General features: G+C 37.1%; 1 protein-coding gene and 1 non-coding gene across 5 annotated transcripts in view; one reads left to right on the top strand and one right to left on the bottom strand.

Moving 5' to 3' along the window:
- LRBA (LPS responsive beige-like anchor protein) overlaps positions 1-21,493 on the top strand; it is a 748,187-nt gene that overhangs the window by 621,872 nt on the left and 104,822 nt on the right. The gene's annotated exons all lie outside the window — the stretch shown is intronic.
- Positions 15,675-15,757, bottom strand: LOC136123983 (small nucleolar RNA ZL8). The gene has a single exon (XR_010655936.1). It is a non-coding gene; the product is annotated as a small nucleolar RNA ZL8 (small nucleolar RNA).

The following is a 21,493-nucleotide window of genomic DNA, read 5'->3' as shown; positions in this document are numbered from 1 at the left end:
TCACCTTACACCTGTCAAGGTGGCTTTTATCAAAAAGACAATATAAAACAAGTGTTAGCCAGAATGTGGAGAAAAGAGAACCCTGTACATTGTTGATGGGAATATAAATTGGTATGGCCATTATGGAATATAATATGAAGTTTCCTCAAAATATTAAAAATAGAACTACTATATGATCCAACAATCCCACTTCTGAGTATATATCCAAATGATACAAAATCAGCATCTCAAAGAGATATGTGCATACCCATGTTCATTGCAACATTATTCACAATAGCCAAGATATGGAAACAACCTAAGTGTCCAGCAGTGGATGAATGGATGTTATGGTATATGTACCATGGAATAGTATTCAGCCATGAGTGAGAAGGAAATCTTGCCATTTGCAACAATGAACCTAGAGAATATTACACGTAGTGAAATTAGCTAGGCAGAGACAGACAAATGTTCTATGATCTCACTTATATGTGGAATCTAAAATAAGTCAAACTCACAGAAACAGTAGAATTGTGGTTACCAGTGTCTGGGGGTTAGAAGAGATGCAGAGATGCTGGTCAAAGGGTAGAAGCCTTTAGTTGTAAGATGAAAAGCTCTGAGGATCTAATGGACACCATAAAATGAAAACCTACAGTTAATACTATAGTTAATAATGCTGTGTTGTATAGTTGAAATTGCTAGAAGAATAGACCTTAAGCATATACACACACAAAAACATGGTAGAACTATGTGAGGTGATAGATGTGTTGGTTAACCTCATTGAGGTAATAATCATTTCACAAAGTATACATATGTGATGTCATCACAGTGTATACTTTAAATATATACAATTTTATTTATCAGTTGTACTTTGAAAATAAAATTGTTTATATTTATGATATCTAAGCATTTTAAAAATTATAAAGGAATATATGAACATCTTAATAGCTGATGTTTGGGTGTTTTTGTCTTACTCTTCTCAAATTTCTATGGTGAGTAGTTCTTGTTTTTAATAACAAAAACAAATATACTGTGTTTGGAATATGGTAATGTGTGGTGTATTGTACATTAGATAAAAGTTTAGTAATCTACAGGAAAATGTGTTGAGGGAAAAATTTTTTTCAATCACTCTAAAGAATCACCTACTAATAGAATACAAAGATTATTGGTTTATTTACTAAACAGAGATCGATTTAAAATGTCCCTTGCCCAGGCACTGACATTTGACAAGTGCCATGTGAAATGAATAAACTTATAGTCTGGAAAATGTATGAAATGTTTAGGAAATTATGGGATTTTCTATATGGCTGTAGCATAGGTTTCTTGGGAAAGAATAGCCAAGGATGAGGCTTGAGAAGTAGGTTGAGGCCACATTTATGAAGAATTCTTTATACCTTGCTAAGGAGTTAGTATTTCATCTTATAGATAGTGAGGAACCACTCATGGAAGGGAGATAATTATGTTTATTCATTAGAAAGATAGCAGTGTGGATTTCATACTAGACTTGGGAAAAAGTAGATACTGGAAAATCAGTTAGGAGGCTTAGTTAAAGGGAACTAAGGAAGAGATGATGATGACCGAAGTTAAAACAGTGGCAGAGGGGATAGGGAAGAGATTCTGAATATCTTAATAATAATAGACATAAGAGGAAGAGGTTGAAGATGATCTTGAGATTTTTAACTAAGGTTATGGGGTAAATTATCTTATAAAATAAGTATTACAGGAGGAGGAAGAAATAGGCTTTTTGAGAAAGATAAATTCAGTTTGTTTTAAACACATTATAGTTGAGATTATATTTTTAATATATATTTCAAAATATATTAAGGTAAGAAATTTTAATAAGTAATAAGATAAAAGATAGTTTTATTAAGTTACTTTTGAAATCTTGTTTTATCTTAAAAGTACAGTAAACGATAATATTAGCATATAATTGATTAATTAGAACATCTTTTTCTGACTCCTCTGGTTCATTTTCACCACACTATTCTTTCTTATCTCTTATTTGGACTATCTAATAGCTTCCTTCTGGTTTCCCTACTCTTTATACATTTAATATGCCCCTGATAAATTTATCTTCCAAATGGACAGTGCAGTCATATTGTTCTCATGCATTTAAATCATGATTCTGAGTGTATAGTAGTGTTTATTCAGGTAACCCCTGGTCTCATGTGGAATTCCTTCTTAGAGAATAACTCCCCACCAATCTCACTGTTAAGACCTCCACTACACATAGAAATTATGGCTGCAATATATTGTCACAGGAATTCTGTGTCTCAGACATTCTTTTTCAAATATCTCTTATACTGAGTGAGATCTGTTCCCTATAATTTCTTCCCATAGATACTCCTTCTATCTCCAAGACCCCCCGCCATGAAAAAGCAAATTTAAACCTCACTTTAGTCCTTCTGATATGTAATAAAATAAGCATGACTGCCAGGTCTTTTTTGTTTCTGTGAAATCCAAGTGTACTTTTTATTTATTTTATGACTCTCTTTACTCTACCATTTATTGAACCTACTGTTATTAACCATATTTTCCCTCCCTCTGATTACTTATAAATGGTGGCTTTAACTATATATGATTCACAGAATATTCATTGATCGACCTACGATGCTCATTCAAATAAATTTAAGTAACATAATAATCATATGTAATGGATTCCATATCAACTACCTCAGTAATTTTGTAAAATTATATGATAAATGCATCAACATGCATAATGTATATTTACTCATACTGAGAATATTAGGAGAGTAGTCCCAGGTCTTCAGTGTTAGCTAACTTGTGACCATGGTTAAGTTACTTAATTTCTCTTCGCAGTAAATAAATAGTGAGTATTGAATCGGGGAAGTAGGTTTTAAGCATTATGCCAGATTTAGAATACATGTAATACTGAATGATCCATGGCCACTGAAGCAAGGGAATTGTGATGTAAAAGAAGATTAAATCTTCTCTACTGTGGTAACGTAAAATAATGACAGGTAATGCTTTTTTGATGTGGAAATGCACTCAGTAGAGAAAATTAATAGGTGAGCCCTATCTCTGAGTTTCTTACAAGGACATCTGAAGTTATTTATTACTCCTGTGAAAATGTGTTTGGCCTACTCTTTATGTAAAAGTGTCTGCAATTCATGAATTAAGTGTTTGTAATCTAGCACCGGTTGATAGAATCTGCATTTCAACTCCAAAGAAATTAGTGGTTATACACAACTTGAGATCGATGATGCCATAAGAGATATAAACTATGAAATCAGGGTCTGGAGTTGTAGAGGTGAAGGAGAAATATTTTATTATAATGCATGACTTGCTTGTAGGGAAAAGCATTTAAAAATATTTTCACACATTTCTTTCATCACTTCTAAAGTCCAGTGTTTCATTCAGCAAATATTTATTGGTCCTTACCAAGTTCCAAACATTATGCTTAATTCTGGGAACATAAAAAGATGAGTATGGTAAAATTCCTGCCCTGCAGGAACTCACTATTTAATAATGAAAATAATCATTAGAGAATGTGGTAAATTGGAGCATAGATGACAGAGCAACTAACTTCATTCAGAGGATGTAGATATTTTAGAGACATTTGAGCTGGGTATTGAAGGATTCTCTGTGTCATTCTAAGAAATACATGTTATGTTTGAGTGTAATTGATCTCTCAGGGCTTCCATCTGACCATATTGCCTTTTTAGACTTTGTATACATATCCTGTTTTTCTAAATATAACTATTTTTTTACTGCTGGTTTTATGCTTTACAGCTTTCATACAGACCAAAGAGTAGTTGTTTAAGTGGAAGTGGAAGGTTTCTTTCTTGGGTAAAGTCTAAGCCAGTAGGCAATCCAAGGAATTAGGGAAAATCTAATGTATTATGTCACTAGGCTCCTCCTGCCTTGTTCCACTGTTGCCTCAGCTTTCTTCTTCTTTTGCAGTCACTTTTTATATTCACATTATAGCCCTTTGGAAAGAGGCAAGAGTAAGTTGAGGATAAGCAGCTTCTTTTTTAAAGGATGTGACCAGGAATTTGGATACATCACTTCTGCTCACATCATAATTTCTAATGTAGTCACACGGTCACTCTTAGCTGCAAGGGAATTTGGGAAGTGTAATACCAAGCTGAGTTCCCTAAAACTGCAAGGGAGGATGGGTCTATTGCTAAATGTAATAAGGATAAAATACATAATGGGAGATAATTAGTAGTTAATGCTACAATAACAAATCAGGAAATTGATATTATAGAATATGCCAGAAGAAAATTCTGGTTTTTGTTGTTTTTTTTTTTTTTTACTTTTTTTTAAAAAAAATTCTGGTTTTGACTTGGGAGGTTCTAATGTAATAATTTTTTTAGACTTGGTACTATCACATTAGTTTATTAAAACTGTCTTCGTCATCCTTCGTGTTCCTTTCCCAATTTCACCCGAGAAGAATGAAGGCATTAATAGGTAAAAGAAATGGGCACCCAGTGGTAGGAAAAAAGAAGAAACTAAGAGAATAAACTTGTACTCCTTGAGGAGAGAATTTTTATGTGTCTTCTATCCCATTCCCTGTGGAACAAGAACTATTTGTGGAAGGAAGAAGAAGTCAAGGGTTCTAGAGTAAGACCAGCAAAAAACAGGTCAGAAAGCTTTATTCACAGATAGCAGTAAGGCCACTCCTAAAATGAGTTTGCTTTGAACTTCAGGAGGTCCTCAGAGAGTAACAAAATTAGATCACAAAGGAGGGGAGTATGTTGTGTCCACATGGCAGAGAATATGGTGTGGGGAGTAAGGCAGGTGTTCCCGTAAGATTAGGTTACCATTTTCAGTTCTCAGTAAAGATGATCTAATGTGCAGGAAGCCTATACAAGAGATTAGTTAACCTTTTTCAGTTCTCAGAAAAGATAGGCAAAATATAAGTCCAGGGAAAGCATGTTCTGTGGTTTAATTTTATGAAGAAAATAGATGGGTTAGGCAAGTTCAGGGAAAGTATATTCTCTGGTTTTGTACTTATAAAAAAATAGGCTAACTTTTTAAAATGAGAGTTACAGAAAAAGCTTAACCCTTTACAGAAGGAACCCTCCTTTATTTGTGTGATAATCAAGCTATCAAAGTACAAGATGGAATTACCAGTCAGAATGCCTTGTAATGGCACTGAACTTTGTGCATTTCCAAGTGCTTGGAAGATTAGAAGTTCTCATCTGAATAAATAAAAATTAGTTGCAGATATTCTATACATCCTCATCCATTGACAAACATAAATTATCTAAACAAAAATAGAAATCCAGATCCTTGTATTTTCACAACAGATTCCCTGTCCCACGTTTATTGCCAACAACCCTGACAATATGTGCCATAGGAACTTGTTGGTGAATCCATTCATTATTGATCCTGCTGCTTACAGTGGCTCAAGTAAGACTGCTGGTACCTGGGAGTGAGACTACTAGACACATTCATGGCTTGTCTCTAGAGTTTTGATTCCTCTTTTGATTCAGGTCATAAGAAAGCAAAATTCTGAACAGTATTATCTTAATCTCCCACGGAAATACTTCTTAATTTAAATCTTCCTAGCATTAAACTTACTGCTTCTCTAAAGGTGAATAAGAGACTCTTCTTAGGTTGCAAGTGATTCTTTTGAATCTTTCACAAAAAGTATAAACTAAAGATCATTCCTTCTTCTGCATGTAACTATAATCTTCTTGAACCATGCTAATAGTTCCTTACATTTCTTTATTCATCCAACAGTTACAGTGTCATATACCTTTCTAGGCTCTAGAACAGTGTTGTCTACTAAAATTTTCTATGATGGAAATCTGCACCAACCATTGTGACAGTCACTAGCCACATGTGGCTTTTGAGCACTTGAAATGTCATGAATATTTACTGAGGAACTGAATTTTTAAATTTTAACTAACTTAAATTTAAATAACTACATTTAGCTAGTAGCTACTGTATTGACAGTACAGCTCTTATGATGTAATGGTTAAAAATAAACTCCCTACCTTCTTGGAGTTTACACTTCTATGATATCCATAAACTAGCTTAAGCAACTTATGGTATATCACCTCACTTAATCCTCCAACAGCTTTTTAAAAAATGATACCACTTGTTTGGAAACTTTTCTTAGTGTTTTTTTTGTTGTTGTTGGGGGATGGGGTTGCTTCATCAGGTCTTAGTTGCCCCAGGGCATGTGGGATCTTAGTTCCCCGACCAGGGATCGAACCCACATCCCCTGCATTGGAAGGTGGATTCTTTACCACTGGACCACCAGGAAAGTCCTGTTTGGAAACCTTTAATGACACTCCCTGCTATGAACCATATTGTTTCCCTCCAAAATTCATATATGGTAGCCCTCCCCCTCCCCCATGTGACTCTATAGGATATAGGACCTTTAAGGACGTGATTAAGGTTAAATAAGGTCATAAGGGTGGCACCTTGATCTAATAAAACTAGTGTCCTTATACAAGAATGAGTGACACCAAGAGATCACCCTCTCTCTGCCAGGGGAGGACATAGTAAGAAGTCTGCAAGTCCTATTAATGAGGAAGAGAGTTCTCACCAGAAACTAAACCCTGCCAAAACCTTATCTTAGACTTTCCAGCCTCCAGAACTTTGAGAACATAAATTTCTGTTGTTTGAGCCCCTCAATCCAATATTTTGTTATGGCAGCCTGAGTATACTAAGACACCCCCAATCTTCCTTTTCTATTGATACTTTAGTATCATGACTCTAGCTTCAGTATTTTCTATCATCTAGTTGCAATAACTGTCAAATATAATTTTCCTGTGGTAACTCTACAAAATATAGTTGCATGATCACTTCTGCTTCTTATATTTACATTATTTTCATGTCTTTGCCTTCCAAATAATTTTTATCCAAATGTTATTTATGGCTTAAGGACTATCTTAAATTTTACTTCCTTGAGGAAATTTTCTCCTACTCCATCCCTTCCCACCTTTTGAATTCCTATAGAATCTAGAACTTACAACTTAATCGATATTTCTTACTTTTCAGTTTGATTTCCTTAAATATGTAAAATTCTTCTAGGGCTAGAATCTTACTTTTTTCATAACATCAATCTTAAGTTAGCTTAATTCTGATGAAGAAAAGAGAGAACTGACTTACTCTCAGGCCAAGGGAGTGTATTTAATCAATTACAAATTGCAGTTTATCCAATATATCAAACCTAGTAATTTGAAAAACTACTGTGTTTGGTAATCTTATCTTTGGATATTGTACTGAAATATTGAACAGATGCTTATTTAAAAGAAGAAGTCTAACATTTTACCTTGTGATCTAAAACTATAGAAAGGTAATATAGATTGCCTTCTGAAAATATTTTGAACTTTTTAATGGCAGAAGATGAATGAAAATAACATGAGAGAATATTATTTCAGAAGTTTCTTTAAAGATTTTCATGTTTCCAGTTTTTCACTTCTCTTTAGTGTCCAATATACCATATTGATTGGATTGTCATTAATAACTTATTGATATATATCCTTTTTAGTTCTATGAAATAATGTTTAGAAAACATTAAGGAAATACAGTGTTAGAGAAAGGTATTCTAAGTATTTTTTTCTTCATTTTAAATATTTTTGAGTAGTGGTTAGATAGTTGTGAAGAATGCTGATTTTGATTATTGGAAAGGTAAACACTGCGAGTGTCTTAGTTATATGCCTTTTCAGCAGAGCTACTATTCCAGAGTTAAATCAATATTTAGTATAGTTTGGCAAACTAAATTTCAGTCTTTGCATCCTGGTTGAGGATTAGTAACCCACTGGCAGCAGAAAGATGGCAGTGTTATTTCCAGACAGTTTGTTCTTCTCAATATCAAGACAAGGCCTAGTTGGCCCTATGTGTCTAAAGCTGCCAGTTTTCCTGTGGCTTCTTTATTCCTTTATCCAGCTGCTACTCACTGCTATTGCCACATTTGCCCTCTGGCTCATGGGATTGAATGCTCAGCTTCCCCTGAGGCTACTGTTAATGCTTCCTTTTTACTCTATTGGCTGGAAATGCACTTGGCATCCTCAGTCTCAAACCTCTCCTCCCTCTTTTTCAACAGACACCAAGCACTTAAGTAGCACTTTCAGCCTCCACCAGTTATCAGTAGTAGCTTTCAACCCCTCATTTCTGATCTGGTAACTCAGCACACTGTCCCAAGAGAGCTTGAGTAAGCCAATTTGCCTCCTCTTCCCTCCTTCCTATGTCTGTTGGTCTTCCTTTTCTCTTTTTCCTCTTTATCCATTTCCTTGATTGCGGTTTTGTTTTTGTTTTACTCTCTGTATAATCTTTCTGATGATTTTTTTCTGTTTGCTTTTAGTACTGCAGATGCCACAGAGTTAGGCAAATATTTGAAGTAGAAAATAAAACATTAGTAAATTTTTTAAAATAAACAAGTTTGTACAACTCAGAATTGTGTTTAGTTTTTTTATACCTTAGTCTACTTGCCCATGTATGGCTGTAATACAGATTCTGTATTATAAGTTTATTGGGTTGTGGGTATTTTTGTTTTTGCTTTTATATGCAGAGTTGTAGATTTTATATTTATTACAGGTCTACTTGTTCAAGACAAGTATATAATATATAATATAATGTGGGAAAAGGTATTATTTCTACCAAGGGTTTCACAAGGAAAAGAAAAGCCATTTAGGTTTTTGTTTGTTTTTACCTAAAATGATTTGAATATGCAATTTGAGGTTTTTTTTAAACTAACTCCCTTCTGAATATTCTATGAATGTTAGCTTTTCATTTTTTATGTAATGGTTTGTAAACATCTTTTAGAAATTTATAATCTAAGACTTGTGACCCAAAGATTAGAAAATAAAGATAATACCTGTTAATCTGGGAATTAAGAATAATAACAGCACTCTGCAGGCCTCATTTATTAAATTCTGCAAAGGCTATCCAACAGTTCCAAATGTCTGCAAAATAAAAACATGAAAAATTCATATTGATGGTAATAGACCTGGATGAGCCATTTAAGGCCTTATCCCCTTCTATCCTCACTTGCTTTTATTTTAATGCTTTCCTGTGGGAAGAAAACTTCAGATGAACTTTATGTTTTATAAAAATCTAACCAATTGTATATTCTTTTTCTATAACCCTTTTTAACCAAAATAAATACTGTTTTACTCTTCCTCCACAATTAAGTCTGCATCTTAAAGGTACAAAGTTTTTCTCATTATAATCCCCTAAATGTGTTCTTGTTTTTGTTTAGTTTTTAAGGTTTAATGTTGGCTTTATGTTTAAGGGAAGCATCAGCCCATAAGAGGGTAGTTGCCTTTTCTGAACCTTAAGAGTCGTGGCCACTCTGTTTCTATGCAGAGAAAAGGGAGTAGGGAGGGGCAGAAAGGAGAGGAGGATCTGCTTTATCACACTCCTAAGTAAGTATTCTCAGTTTAAAGATCTTTAGAAAAGGTGTTGTATATATCAGTGTTTCATAGCCTTTTTAAAATTTTTTTTTTTAACTTTTATTTATTTTTTTTTGAATTTTATTTATTTTTTTATACAGCAGGTCCTTATTAGTCATCCATTTTATACACATCAGTGTATACATGTTAATCTGAATCACCCAATTCATCACACCACCACCCCCACCCCACTGCAGTTTTCCCCACTTGGTGTCCATAGGTTTGTTCTCCACATCTGTGTCTCTATTAATGCCCTGCAAACCAGTTCATCTGTAGATTTTTCTAGGTTCCACATATATGTGTTAATATACGATATTTGTTTTTCTCTTTCTGACTTACTTCACTCTGTATGACAGTCTCTAGATCCATCCACGTCTCTACAAATGACCCGATTTCGTTCCTTTTTATGCCTGAGTAATATTCCACTGTATATATGTACCAGATCTTCTTTATCCATTCGTCTGCCGATAGGCATTTAGGTTGCTTCCATGACCTGGCTATTGTAAATAGTGCTGCAGTGAACATTGGGGTGCATGTGTCTTTTTGAATTATGGTTTCCTCTGGGTATATGCCCAGTAGTGGGATTGCTGGCTCATATGGTAATTCTATTTTCATTTTTTAAGGTACCTCCATACTGTTCTCCATAGTGACTGTATCAATTGACATTCCCACCACAGTGCAAGAGGGTTCCCTTTTCTCCACACCCTCTCCAGCATTTGTTGTTTGTAGATTTTCTGATGATGCCCATTCTAACTGGTGTGAGATGATACCTCATTGTAGTTTTGATTTGCATTTCTCTAGTAATTAGTGATGTTGAGCAGCTTTTCATGTACTTCTTGGCCATCTGTATGTTTTCTTTGGAGAAATGTCTGTTGAGGTCTTCTGCCCATTTTTGGATTGGGTTGTTTGTTTTTTGAATATTGAGCTGCATGAGCTGTTTATATATTTTGGATATTAATCCTTTGTCCATTGATTCATTTGCAAATATTTTCTCCCATTCTGAGGGCTGTCTTTTCGTCTTGTTTGTAGCTTGCTTTGCTGTGCAAAAGCTTGTAAGTTTCATTAGGTCCCATTTGTGTATTTTTGTTTTTATTTCCATTACTATAGGAGGTAGATCAAAAAAATCTTGCTGTAATTTATGTCAAAGAGTGTTCTGCCTATGTTTTCCTCTAAGAGATTTATAGTGTCCAGTCTTGCATTTAGGTCTTTAATCCGTTTTGAGTTTATTTTTGTGTATGGTGTTAGGGAGTGTTCTAATTTCATTCTTTTACATGTGGCTGTTCCAGTTTTCCCAGTACCACTTATTCAAAGGACTGTCTTTTCTCCATTTTATATCCCTGCCTCCTTTGTCATAGATTAGTTGACCATAGGTGTGTGGGTTTATCTCTGGGCTTTCTATCCTGTTCCATTGATCTATATTTCTGTTTTAGTTCTAGTACCATATTGCCTTGATTACTGTAGCTTTGTAGTATAATCTGAAGTCTGGGAGTCTGATTCCTCCAGCTCTGTTTTTTTCCCTCAAGACTGCTTTGGCTATTCGAGGCCTTTTGTGTCTCCATACAAATTTTAAGATCTTCTGTTCTAGTTCTGTAAAAAATGCCATTGGTAATTTGATAGGAATTGCATTGAATCTGTAGATTGCTTTGGATAGTAGAGTCATTTTCACAATATTGATTCTTCCAATCCAAGAACATGGTATATCTCTCCTGCTGTTTGTATCATCTTTAATTTCTTTCATCAGTGTCTTATAGTTTTCTTCATACAGGTCTTTTGTCTCCCTAGGTAGGTTTATTCCTAGGTATTTTATTCTTTTTGTTGCAACAGTAAATGGGAGTGTTTCCTTAATTTCTCTTTCAGATTTTTCATCATTAGTGTATAGGAATACAAGAGATTTTGGTGCACTAACTTTGTATCCTGCAACATTACCAAATTTAATTGATTAGCTCTAGTAGTTTCCTGGTGGCATCTTTAGGATTCTCTGTGTATAGTATCATGTCATCTGCAAACAGTGACAGTTTTACTTCTTCTTTTCTGATTTGTATTCTTTTTATTTCTTATTCTTCTCTGATTGCCATGGCTAGGACTTCCAAAACTATGTTGAATAAGAGTGGTGAGAGTGGACATCCTTGTCTTGTTCCTGATCTTAGAGGAAATGCTTTCAGTTTTTCACCATTGAGTATGATGTTTGCTGTGGGTTTGTCATATATGGCCTTTATTGTGTTGAGGTAGGTTCCCTCTCTGCCCACTATCTGGAGAGTTTTTATCATAAATTGGTGTTGAATTTTGTCAAAAGCTTTTTCTGCATCTGTTGAGATGATCATATGGTTTTTATTCTTCAATTTGTTAATATGGTGTATCACATTGATTGATTTGCGTATATTGAAGAATCCTTGCATCCCTGGGATAACTCCCACTTGATCATGGTGTATGATCCTTTTAATGTGTTGTGGGATTCTGTTTGCTAGTATTTTGTTGAGAATTTTTGCATCTATATTCATCAGTGATATTGGTCTGTAATTTTCTTTTTTTGTAGTATCTTTGTCTGGTTTTGGTATCATGGTGATGGTGGCCTCAGAATGAGTTTGGTAGTGTTCATTCCTTTGGAATTTTTTGGAAGAGTTTGAGAAGGATGGTTGTTAGCTCTTCTCTAAATGTTTGATAGAATTCACCTGTGAAGCCATCTGGTCCTGGACTTTTATTTCTTGGAAGGTTTTTAATCACAGTTTCAATTTCTTTACTTGTGATTGGTCTATTCATATTTTCTCTTTCTTCCTTGTTCAGTCTTGGAAGGTTATACCTTTCTAAGAATTTGTCTATTTCTTCCAGGTTGTCCATTTTTTTGGCATAGAGTTGCTTGTAGTAGTCTCTTAGGATATGTTGTATTTCCGCAGTATCTGTTGTAACTTCTCCTTTTTCATTTTATTGATTTGAATCCTCTCCCTCTTTTTCTTTTTTTTTAAAATTTATTTATTTACTTATGGCTGTGTTGGGTCCTTGTTGCTGCATGTGGGCTTTCCCTAGTTGCGGTGACCAGGGGCCACTCCTCATTGCAGTGAGCGGGCTTCTCACTGTGGTGGCTTCTCTTGTTGTGGAGCACGGGCTCTAGGTATGCGGGCCTCAGTAGTTGTGGTGCACGGGCTTAGCTGCTCCGCGGCATGTGGAATCATCCCGGACCAGGGCTCAAACCTGTGTGCCCTGCACTGGCAGATGGACTTCCAACCACTGCACCATCAGGGAAGTCCCTGCCTCTTTTTCTTGATGGGTCAGGCTAATGGTTTGTCAATTTTGTTTATCTTCTCAAAGAACTAGCTTTTAGTTTTATTGATCTTTGATATTCTTTTCTTTGTTTCTATTTCATTTATTTGTGCTCTAATCTTTTATGATTTCTTTCCTTCTACTAACTTTGGGTTTTGTTTGTTCTTCTTTCCCTAGTTCCTTTAGGTGTAAGGTTAGATTGTTTATTTGAGATTTTTCTTGTTTCTTTAGGTACGCTTGTATTGCTGTAATCTTCCCTCTTAGAACTGCTTTTGCTGTATCCCATGGGTTTTGGATCCTCGTGTTTTCGTTGTCATTTGTCTCTAAGTATTTTTTGATTTCCTCTTTGATTTCTTCAGTGATCTCTTGGTTATTGTTTAGCCTCCATGTGTTTGTGTTTTTTACATTTTTTTCCCCAGTAATTGATTTCTAATCTCATAGCGTTGTGGTCAGAAAAAATGCTTGATATGATTTCAGTTTTCTTAAATTTACTGAGTCTTGATTCGTGACCCAAGATGTGATCTATCCTGGAGAATGTTCCATGCACACTTGAGAAGAAAGTGTAATCTGCTGTTTTTGGATGGAATGTCCTATAAATATCAGTTAAATCTATCTGGTCTGTTGTGTCATTTAAAGCTTGTGTTTTCTTATTAATTTTCTGTTTGGATGATCTGTTATACACTCATTGGTGTAAGTGAGGTGTTAAAGTCCCCCAGTATTATTGTGTTACTGTCGATTTCCTCTTTTATAGCTGTTAGCAGTTGCCTTATGTATTAAGGTGCTCCTATGTTGGGTGCATATATATTTATAATTGTTATATCTTCTTCTTGGATTGATCCCTTGATCATTATTTAGTGTCCTTCTTTGTCTCTTGTAATAGCCTTTCTTTTAAAGTCTATTTTGTCTGATATGAGAATTGCTACTCCAGCTTTCTTTTGATTTCCATTTGCATGGAATATCTTTTTCCATCCCCTCACTTTCAGTCTGTATGTGTCCCTAGGTCTGAAGTTTGTCTCTTGTAGACAGCATATATATGGGTCTTGTTTTTGTATCCATTCAGGAAGCCTGTGTCTTTTCGTTGGAGCATTTAATCCGTTCTCGTTTAAGGTAATTATCAGTACCTGTGTTCCTGTTACCATTTTCTTAATTGTTTTGGGTTTCTTTTTTTAGATCCTTTTCTTCTCTTGTGTTTCCCACTTAGAGAAGTTCCTTTAGCATTTGTTGTAGAGCTGGTTTGGTGGTGCTGAATTCTCTTAGCTTTTGCTTGTCTGTAAAGCTTTTGATTTCTCCATCGAATCTGAATGAGATCATTGCTGGGTAAAGTAATCTTGGTTGTAGTTTCTTCCCTTTCATCACTTTAAATATGTCATGCCACTCCCTTCTGGCTGAGTTTCTGCTGAGAAATCAACTGTTAACCTTATGGGAGTTCCCTTGTATGTTATTTGTCAATTTTCCCTTGCTACTTTCAGTAATTTTTCTTTGTCTTTAATTTTGGCAGCTTTATTACTGTGTGTCTCGGTGTCTTTCTCCTTGGGTTTATCCTGCGTGGGACTCTCTGCACTTCCAGGACTTGGGTGGCAATTTCCTCTCCAATGTTACAGGAGTTTTTGACTATAATCTCTTCAAATATTTTCGCTGGACCTTTCTCTCTCTCTTCTCCTCTGGGACCGCTATAATGTGAATGTTGTTGCATTTAATGTTGTCTCAGCGGTCTCATAGACTATCTGCATTTCTTTTCGTTCTTTTTTCTTTATTCTGTTCTGCAGCAGTGAATTCCACCGTTCTGTCTTCCAGGTCACTTATCCGTTCTTCTGCCTCAGTTAATCTGCTATTGCTTCCTTCTAGTGTATTTTTCGTTTCAGTTATTGTATTATTCATCTCTGTATGTTTGTTCTTTAATTCTTCTAGGTCTTTGTTAAATATTTCTTGCATCTTCTCGATCTTTGCCTCCATTCTTTTTCCGAGGTCCTGGATCATCTTCACTATCATTATTCTGAATTCTTTTTCTGGAAGGTTGCCTATCTCCACTTCATCTAGTTGTTTTTCTGGGGTTTTATCTTGTTCCTTCATCTGGTACATAGTCCTCTGCCTTTTCATCTTGTCTATCTTTCTGTGAATGTGGTTTTTGTTCCACAGGCTGCAGGATTGTAGTTCTTCTTGCTTCTGCTGTCTGTCCTCTGGTGGAAGAGGCTATCTAAGAGGCTTGTGCAAGTTTCCTGATGGAGGGACTGCTGGTGGGTAGAGCTGGGTGTTTCTCTGGTGAGCAGAGCCCAGTAAAACTTTAATCTGCTTGTTTGCTGACTGGTAGGGCTAGGTTCCCTCCCTGTTGGTTGTTTGGCATAAGGCGACCCAACACTGGAGCCCTGGCTCTTGAGTGGTGCTAATGGCAGACTTTGGGAGGGCTCACGCCACAGAGTACTTCGCAGAACGTCTGATGCCAGTGTCCTTGTCCCTTGGTGAGCCACAGCTGCCTCCGGGCTCCGCAGGAGACCCTCTAACACTAGCAGGTAGGTCTGGTTCAGTCTCCTATGGGGTCACTGCTCCTTCCCCTGAGTCTCGATGTGCACACTAGTTTGCGTGTGCCCTCCTAGAGTGGAGTCTCTGTTTCCCCCAGTCCTGTTGAAGTCCTGCAGTCAAATCCCACTAGGCTTCAAAGTCTCATTCTCTAGGAATTCCACCTCCTGTTGCCGGACCCCCAGGTTGGGAAGCCTGATATGGGACTCAGAGCCTTCACTCCAGTGGGTGGACTTATGTGGTATAAGTGTTCTCCAGTCTGTGAGTCACCCACCCAGCAGTTATGGGATTTGATTTTGTTTTGATTGCGCCCCTCCTACCATCTCACTGCAGCTTCTCCTTTGTCTTTGGATGTGGGGTATCTTTTTTGGTGAGTTCCGGTGTCTTCCTGTCGATGACTGTTCAGCAGTTAGTTGTGATTCCAGTGCTCTCGCAAGAGGGAGTGAGAGCACGTCCTTCTACTCTGCCATCTTGAACAAATCTCCACCGATTTTACTTTAAAAAAAAAATATGGGTGGGCTGGGGAATTGCCACACAGGGTGGAAAGAAGCATAAGAGTGGCTCAGGTGGTTTCAACGATCCTCAGAGAAGTTCTTAGAGACTCTAGTCCAACCAGGTCATCATTACCATTCTGGGTCTGGCAGAAAAACCACAGTACCCAGATAGAAGGCATGCTACTCGCCACTTCTTGTCACAGCTTGTTGATGAAGTGGCAGGAACCATTACCTGGGCATCGCAGCTATCCCAACAGCACTTCTCCAAGAGGAGAATTCCAAACTTTAGGCCTTCAGCCACCAGGCTAGCCCTGAATCTCTGTGAAGGGGCACTGCCCCAGCTGGGCTTCCAAAGCTCTCAAGCTTTATTCAAAAATAACACACCAGTGAAAATCTTAAGCTCCCTCGAGGTGCTGTGGACCCTCCTTTGAGAATCAGGGGCCTGGGAAGAAACCAATGAGTTAGCAGAAGCCAGGGCGACTACCAGACGAGTCCCCCCTTCCCTGGGCTGGGTCAGTTCCAAGCAATGTAGTCACAGAGACCTCAGAAACTCTAGTCTGTAATGATAGTTCATCCTGCTCAGCCCAAGACTTCGGTCCCCTATTGTCCAGCACGGCCCTGAGGTACCTGTACACCGGCAGCTGTGCAAAGATGGCGCAGACAATTGCCTTCCCTTTGTTGGAAGGTTTCACAGTGGCCTCCAGGTGGACCCCAAAGCCACCATCTTCACCATCCACAAGTTCACTGCACAAAGAGCTCACAGCCTTTCAAATAGGTATAAAAACTGCACCACTGTTTTAGTGTTTGCATTAAGGAAACAATAAACAATGGCTATCTTATTATAATAAATTGAATATACTTTTTAAGCTACACATATGATCCCTGCCAGACTGTAATGCCACACACACACCCTTTCCACTACCCATAAGGCAGATGGGTAGCTATTGACAATTTTAGCATTTAGAAATTCTTTTTGATAGTCTTTACCTAATTTTTAAAATTATTTATTTATTTACTATTTCTGGCTGCATTGGGTCTCCGTTGCTGTGTGCGGGCTTTCTCTAGTTGCGGTGAGCAGGGGCTGCTCTTCATTGCGGAGCACAGGCTGTATGTGTGTGGGCTTCAGTAGTTGTGATGCACAGGTTTCTCATTCTGGTGGTTTTTCTTGTAGAGCATGGGCTCTAGGCACATGGGCTTCAGTAGTTGTGGCAGTTGGCTCAATAGTTGTGGCGCATGGGCTTAGTTGCTCTGTGGCATGTGGGATCTCCCCAGACCAGGGCTTGAACCCATGTCCCCTGCATTGGCAGGTGGATTCTTAACCACTGCGCCATCAGGGAAGCCCCTTGATAGTGTCTTGCTCTAATTTAAGCGTACTTAAAAAAATTCTGCCATCAGGAAGGTAACAGTTGCTACCTACATTTTGTTAAGCTTGTGTGCTGCAAATACATAGAATACAATAACGATGCTCTTGGTCCTTCATATACATTTTATTCATATACATTGCCCTACAAGAGTTATATGATACCTGCATGGCAAACTTCTATACATTATATAAGTGCTTCATGTCCTCAAAGTTTTTAAGTTACCTATAGAAAATTGACCAAGAAATAATTCTTATTTTAAGTAATTTTTCATTTGGTGGCATCAGTAAGTGATTTTTTAAAGATCAGTGTACTTTTTTAGTACCACTTTGAGCAATACTGTCCGATTTCTGCATGCAGTACTCCTTGCTTATGTTCATATAATCATCCATAAGACATAGTAATTTGAAATGAGTTACTAAGTATTCTTTGTCTGGATGCATCTAAAAACAGAAATAGATATCCATAGACCTGGTGAAAGCTGAAGTAGAGTTTGTATAGATATTACAAATACAGATCATCTTGGCATATTTCAGTACTTGTTTACCATTATTTTGGCTGCCCATAACATTTTTGCTATTCATTTCTATATTTGTTGTTGTCATCAGTAGGTTGGTCTCTGAACATTAGAAATTTTTATTGTGTCAGTAGTTTAGGCCATATTTTCCATTTTTATTACTTTCTACTATATTCTTTTTTAAGACCCAATTTAATGTCTACTCTTGACTTTTGAGGGTCTATGTCAATTTAAATTTAGTTAATCAGCTATCTTAGAAACTATTGGATTAATTTGCCTTGAAAAAAATCACAAAACCTTGTTCATATATACAACTTAACTTTTCAGAGCCACAATCCTTTGGCCTCAGAGAGGGGCTTTCTCCTGTCATTCCAGTTGTCTGTATGTATCCTCTTTCTTAAGCAGTTTTCTAGCAAATCTCTGGTGGCATGAAATGAAACTTCAAGGCTACTTTCTTGCTTTAGCACCCTTAAACTTAGTTAAAATTAGTTGCCTTCAATTCTTTATCTGTAAATTATATATTTGTGTATTATGTTATTTTTTATTTTTCTCATTGAGAATTGTTATTTTTGGAACCTCCATAAAGACAGAACATGAAACAACCTGAATTGTCTGCAAAATAGATCATAGATGATCAAGTGTTCGACTAATTTTAAACGATTAAGCAGAGAAGAGTATGTATATTCATGTCTATCAGAAGTACAAAAAAACTACCACCTCTTCGGTAACGTTTTGCAGTTATCAATCTGCCATCATTTGAGAATTTTCCCTTTTTTGCACCCAGTGTATCATCAGTGATGTTCTTTTTTTTTTTTTTTTTTTTTTTTTTAAGTGTTTGCGATTTTTTTTTTAAAGGAACTCCTTTATTTATTTATTTATTTTTTGGCTGTGTTGGGTCTTCGTTTCTGTGCGAGGGCTTTCTCTAGTTGCGGCAAGCGGGGTCCACTCTTTTTTTGTGCGGTACGTGGGCCTCTCACTGTTGTGGCCTCTCCCGTCGCGGAGCAACAGGCTCCGGACGCGCAGGCTCAGCGGCCATGGCTCACGGGTGCAGCCGCTCCGCGGCATGTGGGATCTTCCCGGACCGGGGCACGAACCCGTGTCCCCCGCATCGGCAGGTGGACTCTCAACCACTGCGCCACCAGGGAAGCCCATCAGTGATGTTCTTAAGTGCTTGAGGAACTATGGATTTTATAGCTGATAGACATGTGGTATCCACATATTTTCTCCCTATCTTTACTCTTTTTTATTTTCTCTGCTTGACCCAGGAATAAATAGGAATAAAAGTGGTAAATCACACCAGTTAGACAATGTTTGTTTTTTTTAAATGATACCAAAAACATCAAAGAAAAAGTAAATTGGACTTTATAAAAATTTTAAACTTTTGTGGTTCAACAGACACTATGAGGAAAGTGAAAAGGCAATCCACAGAATGGGAGAAAATATTTACAAATAATATATCTGATAAGCGTCTACTATTCAGATTGTGCAAAGGACTCTTACAATTCAACAATAAAAAGGTAACCCAGTTAAAAACTGAGCAAAGTATCTGAGTAGGTATTCCTCCAAAGAAGATATACAAATGGTCAAAAAGCATATGAAAAGATGTTAACATCATTAGTCATAAAGAAATGCAAACAAAACCACTTCACAGCCACTAGCATAACATGAAAAAGACAGACAGTAAAAAGTGTTGGTTAGCATATGCAAAAATTGGAACCTTCATACACTGCTAGTGGGGTAAAATGATGTACTCTGGGAAAGTTTGGCAGTTCCTCGAAAAGTTAAATACAGAGTTACCATATGACCCAGCAGTTCCTCTCTCTTTTTTTTTGAATTTTCATAGGGATTCCCTTGGTGGGAGGGATTGCCCTATCACAGCAAGGGAGCAAAGACCCGATGACCATCTGGCAGGGATTGTAGAGAGAAGATTCATGCCAGGATGGAACTGCTGACCTCCAAAATCCCTTCTGGCCCTGGAATATGCAGTGACACCAGTTAACAGAGATGCCTGGGTTTACCCAACAGCCAAGGTGGTCAATGTGACGTTTTGGCTCAGGACTACTGGGCTCATGACATCATTCCACAGGCTCTGCTGCCCTCTGTCCAGCTCGGACACCTTTGGTCCCCTGGGGTGGCCTGTGCACTCCCCAAGAGCTTGAGAACCCTTAGCAGCTCTGTGGTCCTGCTTTGCAAATTGGATTAGGCTAAGATTCTGTACTGTGGGAAGGTGCCAAGAAGCCATCAAAGGGGATTGGTTGCAGGACCCCCTGATTACCTTAATCCACTAATGCTCAAGTCCCTTGCAGTTGGCCCTCTGTATAGGCAGGTTCCACACCTGCAGATTCAACTTGGATCCATGGTTCATTGAATCTGTGGTTGCAGAACCTGCAGATACAGAGGGCCAACTGTATACCCAAGAGATTGAGAACATAGGTCTACACAAAAATTGTACATAATGTTCATAGCAACTTTATTAATAATAGCCAAACAATGAGAACAACCCATATGTCCATCAGTTGATGAATGGATTAACAAAATGTGGTATATCCATACATTTACTATTGTTTAGCCATGTAAAGGAGTGAAGTACTGGTACATTCTACAGCGTGGGTGAACCATGAAAACTTTATGCTAAGTGAAAGAATCCAGACACTAAAGACCGCATATTATATGATCCCATTTATATATGAAATATCCAGAATAGGAAAATCCATAGAAAGACAAAGTAGGTTACCAGTGGGTGGAGGTGGGGAAATGGGGAGTGAGTGCTGATATGTATGGGGTTTCTTCTTGGTGTAATGAAATGAAAATTAGTGATGATGGTTGCACATCTTTGTGAATATACTGAATTGTACACTTTATTTTTTTTAATTAATTTATTTATTTTGGGCTAAGTTGGGTCTTCGTTGCTTCACACAGGCTTTCCCTAGTAGCAGTGAGTGGGAGCTATTCTTCATTGTAGTGTGCGGGCTTCTCATTGCAGTGGCTTCTCGTTGCGGAGCACAGGCTCTAGGCACATGGGCTCAGTAGTTGTGGCTCATGGGCTTAGTTGCTCCGCAGCATGTGGGATCTTCCTGGACCAGGGATCGAACCCCTGTCCCCTGCATTGGCAAGCGGATTCTCAACCACTGCGCCACCAAGAAAGTCCTAATTGTACACTTTAAAAGGGTGAAGTCTGTGGTGTATGAATTATATTTCAATGTTTAAAAAAAGCACACCAGTTGTCATTTTAATTCATAAATTGTGTGAAGGGATTTGAAGTGTCTCTGGAAAATTTAAGAGTTTTAGAGCTAGGCATAAATTATATTGGTACCTTTACAAGAGTCTATTAGATTAAGACACTTAAATTTAGCTTTTCAAGCTTTTTTCCTAGAGTAATGTTAAAAAACAAAATGTACTTAATTAAGAAAAATGAACAAATAGAAAATAATGAAAAGCTGTCTTTTTTTATATTGTTAATGTGTGCATTTTTATAAAATACAAATTTTCTTTTTAGTTAGAAGTTCTCACACTTTTAGTGTTTAAGAGTTTGTTAGAAATGCAGATACCAGGATCCCACACCATACTTGTTAACATTGATTCTGGGTGTCTGGGGATTAGGCCCTAGAGTAATTTTCTAACAAACTTCCTAGGTGATCCTGAGGTAGATGAGTTTCATATCTCTTGCCATATTTGGATTATTTTAGTTTTGCATTTATTTTGAAAGGCAAGTAATGATTAAGAGGAAAGAAAAACTCTAACTTTGCTGAGGGTTAGTTCACAGGTACTTTGGAAACCTTATTATGAATAGAGTTGGGAGATCCTTGTGGTTCTAACACTGGCTTGACCCTTTGCCAGTGAGGAGTGACATTGTTGTGATCCTGAATTATCTATTTGTTGTTATTTTTTTTCCTGTGTATGGATTTCATGGTTTATCTTTTATTTGCCTTCATGAATGCTACCTTGGCAACATAATAACCAGTGATATGTGAACAGTGTTAGAAAACAAAGCCAAGAAGT

This window comes from Phocoena phocoena, chromosome 5 (genome assembly GCF_963924675.1).
Source record: "Phocoena phocoena chromosome 5, mPhoPho1.1, whole genome shotgun sequence".
In the NCBI taxonomy this organism is placed as follows: Eukaryota; Metazoa; Chordata; class Mammalia; order Artiodactyla; family Phocoenidae; genus Phocoena; species Phocoena phocoena.
This window is presented reverse-complemented; position numbering and strand designations above follow the sequence as displayed.